The sequence below is a fragment of the Pseudophryne corroboree genome, chromosome 6, assembly GCF_028390025.1.
Source record: "Pseudophryne corroboree isolate aPseCor3 chromosome 6, aPseCor3.hap2, whole genome shotgun sequence".
NCBI lineage: Eukaryota > Metazoa > Chordata > Amphibia > Anura > Myobatrachidae > Pseudophryne > Pseudophryne corroboree.
In genome coordinates, this window is record NC_086449.1 from 160,677,396 (window position 1) to 160,687,164 (window position 9,769).

At 53.7% G+C, this 9,769-nt stretch overlaps 1 protein-coding gene across 1 annotated transcript in view; it reads right to left on the reverse strand.

Annotated features, from left to right (window-relative positions):
* Window positions 1-2,957, reverse strand: part of SLC23A2 (solute carrier family 23 member 2) — a 319,310-nt gene extending 316,353 nt beyond the window's left edge. Inside the window, exon 1 of the mRNA XM_063932053.1 lies at window positions 2,763-2,957. The gene's annotated coding sequence lies outside the window, so the exon portion shown is untranslated. The remainder of the gene's footprint in view (window positions 1-2,762) is intronic.
* Between the last annotated feature and the right edge of the window lie 6,812 nt (window positions 2,958-9,769).

Genomic DNA, 9,769 nt, shown 5'->3' on the forward strand with positions numbered 1-9,769 from the left:
TTACACGCAGTGCCCTCCTGCACCCACTTCCATCCGTTACACACAGTGCCCTGCAGCACCGACTACAGGCCGCAATACCCTCTGCTACATAGAGCATGCTGCAGCACCCACTACCCTCTGCTACATATAGTGCTCGCCAGCACCCACTACCCTCCATTACACAGTGCCCTGCAGCACTCCCTACAGCCCCCAATACCCTCTACTACACACAGCGCCCTGCAGCACCCACTTCCCTCCGTTACATGCAGTGCCCTGCAGCACTCACTACCGTTCGTTACACACAGTGCCCTGCAGCACCCACTACCCTCCATTATACACAATGCCCTGCAGCACCCACCACCCTCCATTACACACAATGCCCTGCAGCACCCACCACCCTCCATTACACACAATGCCCTGCAGCACCAATCACCCTCCGTTACACACAGTGCCCTGCAGCACCCACTACCCTCCGTTACACACAATGCCCTGCAGCACCCACTACCCTCCGTTACACACAATGCCCTGCAGCACCCACTACCCTCCATTACACACAGTGCCCTGCAGCACCCACTACCCTCCGTTACACACAGTGCCCTGCAGCACCCACTACCCTACGTTACACAGTGCTCTGCAGCACCCACTATCTTCCGTTACACGCAGTGTACTGCAGCACCCACTACCCTCCATTACACACAGTACTCTGCAGCACCCACTACAGCCCCAAATACCCTTTACTACACACCGTACCCTGCAGCACCCACTACCCTCTGCTACATACAGCGCCCTGCAGCACCGACTACCCTCTGCTACATACAGCGCCCTGCAGCACCCACTACCCTCTGCTACTTACAGCGCCCTGCAGCACCCACTACCCTCTGCTACATACAGCGCCCTGCAGCACCCACTACCCTCTGCTACTTACAGCGCCCTGCAGCACCCACTACCCTCTGCTACTTACAGCGCCCTGCAGCACCCACTACCCTCTGCTACATACAGCGCCCTGCAGCACCCACTACCCTCTGCTACATACAGCGCCCTGCAGCTCCCACTACCCTCTGCTACATACAGCGCCCTGCAGCACCCACTACCCTCTGCTACATACAGCGCCCTGCAGCACCCACTACCCTCTGCTACATACAGCGCCCTGCAGCACCCACTACCCTCTGCTACATACAGCGCCCTGCAGCACCCACTACCCTCTGCTACATACAGCGCCCTGCAGCACCCACTACCCTCTGCTACATACAGCGCCCTGCAGTACCCACTACCCTCTGCTACATACAGCGCCCTGCAGTACCCACTACCTCTGCTACATACAGCGCCCTGCAGCTGCTACATACAGTGCCCTGCAGCACCCACTACCCTCTGTTACATACAGCGCCCTGCAGCACCTACTACCCTCTGCTACATACAGCGCCCTGCAGCACCCACTACCCTCTGCTACATACAGCGCCGTGCAGTACCCACTACCCTCTGCTAAATACAGCGCCCTGCAGCACCAACTACCCTCTGCTACATACAGTGGCCTGCAGCATCCACTAACCTCCGCAACATACAGCGCCCTGCAGCACCCTCTACCCTCTGCTACATACAGTGGCCTGCAGCACCCACTAACCTCCGCTACGTGCAGTGCCCTGCAGCACCCACTTGCATCCATTACACGCAGTGCCCTCCTGCACCCACTTCCGTCCGTTACACGCAGTGCCCTCCAGCACCCACTTCCATCCGTTAGACACAGTGCCCTCCAGCACCCACTTTCATCCGTTACACACAGTGCCCTCCAGCACCCACTTCCATCCGTTACACACAGTGCCCTGCAGCACTGACTACAGGCCGCAATACCCTCTGCATGCTGCAGCACCCACTACCCTCTGCTACATACAGTGCTCGCCAGCACCCACTACCCTCCATTACACAGTGCCCTGCAGCACTCCCTACAGCCCCCAATACCCTCTACTACACACAGCGCCCTGCAGCACCCACTTCCCTCCGTTACATGCAGTGCCCTGCAGCACGCACTACCGTTCGTTACACGCAGTGCCCTGCAGCACCCACTACCCTCCATTACACACAATGCCCTGCAGCACCCACCACCCTCCGTTACACACAGTGCCCTGCAGCACCCACTACCCTCCGTTACACACAGTGCCCTGCAGCACCCACTACCCTCCGTTACACACAGTGCCCTGCAGCACCCACTACCCTCCGTTACACACAGTGCCCTGCAGCACCCACTACCCTCCGTTACACACAGTGCCCTGCAGCACCCACTACCCTCCGTTACACACAGTGCCCTGCAGCACCCACTACCCTCCGTTACACGCAGTACTCTGCAGCACCCACTACAGCCCCCAATACCATCTGCTACAGTCCCCTGCAGCACCCACTACCCTCTGCTACATACAGCAGCCTGCAGAACCCGCTAGCCAACATTACATGCAGTGCACTACAGCACCCACTACTCTCCATTACACACCTTGCCCTGCAGCACCTACTACTACGTTACACGTAATGCCCTGCAGCACCCACTACCTGTAATGCACTGCAGCAGTCCCCAATTCCCTCTGCTATACACAGTGCTCTGCAGCACCCACTACCCTCCATCTCCCGAGGGTCTCCTCACACTGACGGCCTATATTAGGCACATGATAATCCCCCTCAGATTCTCCATCTCCATTACAATCCTCACCTCTGTCTCATACAAAACCATATTTACCTTGTACGTCCCCTGCAGCCCCGCGCCCGCACACCCCATGCCGCCTCCGCGCCCACCGCATTACCTGCCATCACCGGCGTTCGCTAGCAGCGTGGTAGGACGTCCCGTATCCCCGGGCTTTGTTGTCTGCCAGCCCCTGTGAGACGGAGCAGCGGCCGGCAGCAGAGAATGGAGGCGGATCCTGTGCACCCTCTCTACATAATACTCCGTTCAGCGGCGACATTGACAGTTCACAGCGTGCGTCATTACGCAGCACGCCGGAGACTGGCACAAAGCTACACGACGTGCTCTGCTGCCCTCACACAGTCACACTGGCCTCACTTGCTGCTGACTGAGAGTGAGTGCCCATAGCAGAGTAGTGAATGCTCATTGTGTTCAGTGTTTTGTGGCTTGTGCCTAACATACTTACCCCTGAGCTCCCCTTGTCCTGTCATTATTAAAGTAAACCAATACGTAAATAGCTAACCTAAGGATAATTGAAGGATCTTTAAATACTCCTTAGCTAAGTTCTCTATAGTTGGCATCCAGACTCCAGATTAAGGAAAGGTGCGAATGGAACAATGATCTCTGGCCTTTCAAAGCTTCAGTCAGCTTGGAGAAATTGGAGAAAATTTACTAAGATGGGAGTTCTATTTAAGATGGGATGTTGCCCATAGCAACCAATCAGATTCTACGTCTCATTTATCTAGCACCTTCTAGAATAGGGGTGGGCAAAATACGGCCCGCGGGCCGGATGCGGCCCGCAAACTGATCCTGCCCGGCCCACTGCCTCCCACCAGCGAGCAATGACAAGTGGCCCGACCGGCTGAGCTGCTTGTCATTGCTCTGCACTGCAGTACCTCCAAGCTGCCAGCAGCGCCTCTCTCCCCTGCTGCTCCTGCTGCTGCGTTGTAGCAGCCTCCTCCAGAGTCCCCAGTGACAACGGCTGTGTTCAGCCGAAAAGGGGGCGGGGCTACGTGTCGATGAGGGGGCGGGGCTACACGGGACAAGAGCGCGTGTGTGTGTGTGTGTGTGTGTGTGTGTGTGTGTGTGTGCAGTGGCTTCAGACTGTTTTTAGGTTTGGGGGAGAGATCTTTAGCTCTCGCTGTAACAACCCCTCCCGTGTTCTGTCACCATGTCACCCCCATGTTCTGTCACTATGTCACCCCCCCCCCCCCGTGTTCTGTCACTGTGTCACCCCCTCGTGTTCTGTCACTGTCACCCCCCCGTGTTCTGTCACTGTCACGCCCCCGTGTTCTGTCACTATGTCACACCCCCCGTGTTCTGTCACTGTGTCACCTCCCCGTGTTCTGTCACTGTGTCCCCTCCCCGTGTTCTGTCACTGTGTCCCCTCCCCGTGTTCTGTCACTGTCACCCCCACCGTGTTCTGTCACTGTGTCACCTCCCCGTGTTCTGTCACTGTGTCACCTCCCCATGTTCTGTCACTGTGTCACCCCTCGTGTTCTGTCACTGTGTCACACACCCCGTGTTCTGTCACTGTCACCCCCACCGTGTCCTGTCACCCCCCTCCCCGTGTTCTTTCACTGTGTCACACCCCCCGTGTTCTGTCACTCCCACCGTGTTCTGTCACCCCCCCTCCCCGTGTTTTGTGACTGTGTCCCCCCCCATGTTCTGTCACTGTGTCTCCTCCCCAGCGGTGCAAGTAGAAAAAATGTCTTACGGGTATTGTGTGCGCGCGCCGAAGGCGCGTGAAAAAAAATGGGTGTGGCCAAATGCCACATGGGGCGTGGTCAATGAAAATGGGGGCGTGATACACATATGGGGGGAGGGGCAGATACACGTATGACCCCAATAGTGCCAGATACACATTGCCCCACAGTGCCAGATATACATTGCCCCACAGTGCCAGATACACATTGCCTCACTGTGCCAGATACACAAATGCCCCCAGAGTGCCAGATACACAAATGTCCCCAGAGTGCCAGATACACAAATGTCCCCAGAGTGCCAGATACACAATGCCTCACAGTGCCAGATACACATTGCCTCACAGTGCCAGATACACAAATGCCCCCAGAGTGCCAGATATACATTGCCTCACAGTGTCAGATACACATTGCCCCACAGTGCCAGATACACAAATGCCCCCACTGTGTCAAATATACATTGCCCCCCAGTGCCAGATACAGAAATGCCCCCACAGTGCCAGATACACAAGTATGCCCCCAGTGCCAGATACAGAAATGCCCCCAGTGCCAGATACACAAGTATGCCCCCATTGCCAGATATGCCCTCAGTGTCAGATATGCTCCAGTGCCAGATACACATGTCTCCGCAGTGCCAGATATGGCCACAGTGCCAGATACACATGTCCCCCCAGTGCCAGATATGCCCCCCAGTGCCAGATATGCCCCCAGTGCCAGATACACATGTCCTTCCAGTGCCAGATATGCCCCCAGTGCCAGATATCCCCCAGTGCCAGGTACACAAGCCCCCCCAGTGCCAGATATGCTCCCAGTGCCAGGTATACATGCCCCCCCAGTGCCAGATATGCTCCCAGTGCCAGGTATACATGCCCCCCCAGTGCCAGATATCCCCCAGTGCCAGGTATAACATGCCCCCCCCCCCCCAGTGCCAGATATGCCCCCAGTGCCAGATATCCCCAGTGCCAGGTATAACATGCCCCCCCAGTGCCAGGTATAACATGCCCCCCCAGTGCCAGGTATACATGCCCCCCCAGTGCCAGGTATACATGCTCCCCTGCTCACCGCTGCCGTCGCCGTCCTGTCTGTGTGAGGGAAGGAGAGCGCAGCCTGCACCCTCTCCTTCCCCTCAGTCTCCGGCGGGTGTCTCAGTTTAATTCAGCGCCGATCCGTGAGCCAATCAGAGCTCGCACCCGCGAGCTCTGATTGGCTCACGGATCGGCGCTGAATTAAACTGAGACAGCCGCCGGAGACTGAGGGGAAGGAGATGCGCAGGCTGCGCTCTCCTTCCCTCACATCAGCGGCGGGGACGGCGGGGAGAAGCAGAGGGAGGGAGGGAAGAGGAGCGGCGGCCCGTCGGTGTGGGTACGGCGTACCCACGGCTAAATTCTTACGGGTACGCCGTACCCACCCGTACCCACACACTTGCACCACTGCTCCTCCCCGTGTTCTGTCACTGTCACCCCCACCGTGTTCTGTCACTGTGTCACCTCCCCGTGTTCTGTCACTGTGTCACCCCCCGTGTTCTGTCACTGTGTCAGACCCCCCGTGTTCTGTCACTGTGTCACACCCCCCGTGTTCTGTCACTGTGTCACACCCCCGTGTTCTGTCACTGTGTCACCTACCCGTGTTCTGTCGCTGTCAACCCCACCATGTTCTGTCACCATGTTACACCCCCCGTGTTCTGTCACTGTCACCCCCACCGTGTTCTGTCACTGTGTCACCCCCACCGTGTTCTGTCACTGTGTCACCCCCACCGTGTTCTGTCACTGTGTCACCCCCACCGTGTTCTGTCACTGTGTCACACCTTTCCCCAGGGGCCGTAAGACACTGTATAATTTGCTTGCTGCACAATAATTATCCTAAATAAAAAGTTAATGTGTAAAAAGGCTCTCTACCTGCCGTATTGTGTGTAAAAGGGGCTCTACCTGGTGTAATGTGTGTAAGTGGTGCTACTGTGTGGCGCAATTTGAATAATGGAGACTATTGTGCAGCCTAATATGAATCTGTATTATTTTTTTCCCACACCCCTTCCACATGAAGCCACGTCCCTATATTTTTGGCAAGTGGGGCGAGCTGCCATTTTGTATGTGGCCCTCGGATACTGACAGGAAATGTCAAGTGGCCCCTCAGCTGAAATAATTGCTACCCCTGTTCTAGAACATATTACTTGGAATCTGATTGGTTGCTATGGGCAACATCCCATCTTAAATAGAACTCCCACCTTAGTATATTTACCCAATTGTGGGGATCATGTAGGGATGAATACAAAGGCAACTAGCATCTCCCCCCCTTAAAGTGTGTGCTTTATTTTAACTACCCATGTGCACAAAAACTTCTGGTGCATTCTTACCCAAGGTGACGGAGACAGATGTTGTGCTCACAACCCCTTGCACTTAGGCGGGTGGAGCAGGCATGTAGGTGCACCCAAAGTACAGTAAGAGGATGTGCACACAAAATGTCCCCACCATGCAGACCACCAGAATGAAGCATACTGCATGTCCCTATCAGGAGACGGATCACTGGTGCAAAAAAGTCAACTATGATCATCATCATCGGTGGCAGCTTCTTATCGGCGGAATGCGTCAGAATGCCTTCCACTTATGCTTATGGCATGCTATAGTAATGTGGCTGAGGCTGCAGCAATAAAGCATATTCCCATTGGTTCATTTAAAGCAGGGGTGGAGAACCTTTTTTCTACCAAGGGCCATTTGGATATTTATAAAATTCTCTGGGGGAGCCATACAAAAACAATCAACTTAAAAATGACCCTGCCCCCCAGTAGTCATGCCCCTTAGTGGTACTGAGTGCACGTGCCGAAGTATGGATGTGGCCAATTAAAATGGGACGCGATACACATATGCCCCCAATAGTGCATTGCCAGATTCACATATGCCAGTGCAGTGCCAGATACACATATGCCAGTGCAGTGCCAGATACACATATGCCAGTGCAGCCGTAGCGCCAGATACACAAATGCCCCGACAGTGCCAGATACACAAATTCCCCGACAGTGCCAGATACACATATGCCAGTGCAGTGCCAGATACACATATGCCAGTGCAGTGCCAGATACACATATGCCAGTTCATTGCCAGATACATAAATGCCCCCACAGTGCCAGATACACATATGCTAGTGCAGTGCCAGATACACAAATGCCAGTGCAGTGCCAGATACACAAATGCCCCCACAGTGCCAGATACACAAATGCCCCCACACATGCCCCCCACCCCACTGTGCTGCTCACAGCTGCTGTTGCTGTGTGTCAGGGGAGGGGAGGAGAGCACAGCATGCGCCTCTCCTGCCCCTTAGTGCTCCGTCCGGCAGCTGCGGCGTGTCTCAACTTTCAGGGGTCAGGGCAGGGAGGAGAGCACAGCTATGTCGGGCAGGCAGCGGCGTGTAGGACCTCAAACCAGCCACCAGTTCATGAGCCAATCAGAGCTCGTGGACTGGCAGCAGCGGCTCCTGATTGGCTGCCGGTCCGCAAGCTCTGATTGGCTCACGAACCGGCGGGTGGTTTGAGATCCTACCCGCTGCTGCCGCCTAACATTGCTGCTGCTGCTGCGCTCTCCTCCCTGCCCTGACAGCTGAGACACGCCGCAACAGGACTGAACGGCGGCGTGTCTCGCTGACACACAGCAGCGGGTGGGCCGGAACAAATGGCTTTGCGGACCTTATACGGCTGCGGGCCGGAGGTTCCACACCCCTGATTTAAAGGGAAACACAACAGATTTGTGTATTCATTTAACATAATGGATACTTTCAATTTTACTTTAAATTGAGTTTTACATTGTAAATACTACTTATTAAATATACTGTTCAGATGTAATATAGTGTTTAAATTGTCTACTGTAAATTTAGCAGTTGTTGCAGAATCTCAGTTTATTATTGCTATAAATAGGATTTTAATTACCTACTGGTAAATCCTTTTCTCGTAGTCCGTAGAGGATACTTGGGTCCACATTAGTATCATGGGATATAGACGGGTCCACTAGGAGCCTTGGGCACTTTAAGAAATCAATAGCGTGCACTGGCTCCTCCCTCTATGCCCCTCCTACCAGACTCACTCTAGAAAGTGTGCCCGAGGAGACGGACATATCTTGAGAGAAGGATTCAGAGAGGATAGTGGTGAGATTCGAACCAGCACACACAAACAAGAAGAAAACCATGTTAACCCAACATGACCAGGAACAGCAACAGCTGAACCAACAGCAATACTTAACCAAGTAACCATGCAGGAAACACGAAGCACTGGGCGGGCGTCCAGTATCCTCTACGGACTACGAGAAAAGGATTTACCGGTAGGTAATTAAAATCCTATTTTCTCTTACGTCCTAGAGGATACTGGGGTCCACATTAGTACCATGGGGATGTACCAAAGCTCCCAAACTGGGTGAGAGAGTGCTGAGGTTCCTGCAGAACTGACTGACAAAACTGGAAGTCCTCAGACGCAGAGGCAGAACTATGGGAGGCAACGGAGTCATCTGCCGCCGGGCTCCTGCTCTGAAGGGGGGCACCTCTCCTCCTATTCTGTGACACCATTGAATTAAGTTAATTGATAGCAGCCACTATCTGTTCAGGGGCCAACTTCCTCACTGGTCCCTGCACCTTACAAATCACACCTTCTTTATTATACACATTTTACAAGTGTCACACCCAGGATTAGAAACCACATCCTATTACACTGGAAGCAGACACCTTACTGATGAAGCTGCTTGCTCCTGTATAGGAAATATGAGAATTTTAACTATATGAAGTTACTTCTTTGACAATTACACATAACTTCATATAGTTAGAATTCTCATACTTCCTCTACAGGAGCAAATAGCTCCATCAGTAAAGTGTCTGCTGTTAGTGTAACAGGTCATGGTTTCTAATGCTGGGTATGACTGCTAAGAAATGTGTAAATTAAAATAAAAGACAATTAAATGTATAAATACAGTATATACATTTTTTTCAGAACACCCCCCCCCCCTTCCCCCCCCCCCACACACATACATATATTTATCTTGCTATAGGAAATAGGGGGGCACCAATATTTATCTTGCCTCCGGGCAACTGGGACGAACTTACGCCACTGCTCAGAGGCCAAAGTATCGAACTCGTAGAACTTAGCAAACGTGTTCGAACCCGACCAAGTAGCTGCTCGGCAGAGCTGTAAGGCCGAGACACCCAGGCAGCCGCACAGGAAGAACCCACCAACCGAGTAGAGTGGGCATGAACAGAGTTAGGAACCCGCAAACCTGCCATAGAGTAAGCATGCCGGATAGTAAGTGTGATCCATCGAGCAATAGACTGCTTTGAGCAGGACACCCAATTTTCCTGGGATCATAAAGCACAAACAGCGAGTCGTATTTTCTGTGACGAGCTGTCCGTTTGACATAGATTTTCAAAGCCTTCACAACATCCAGGGACTTTGAAGTGG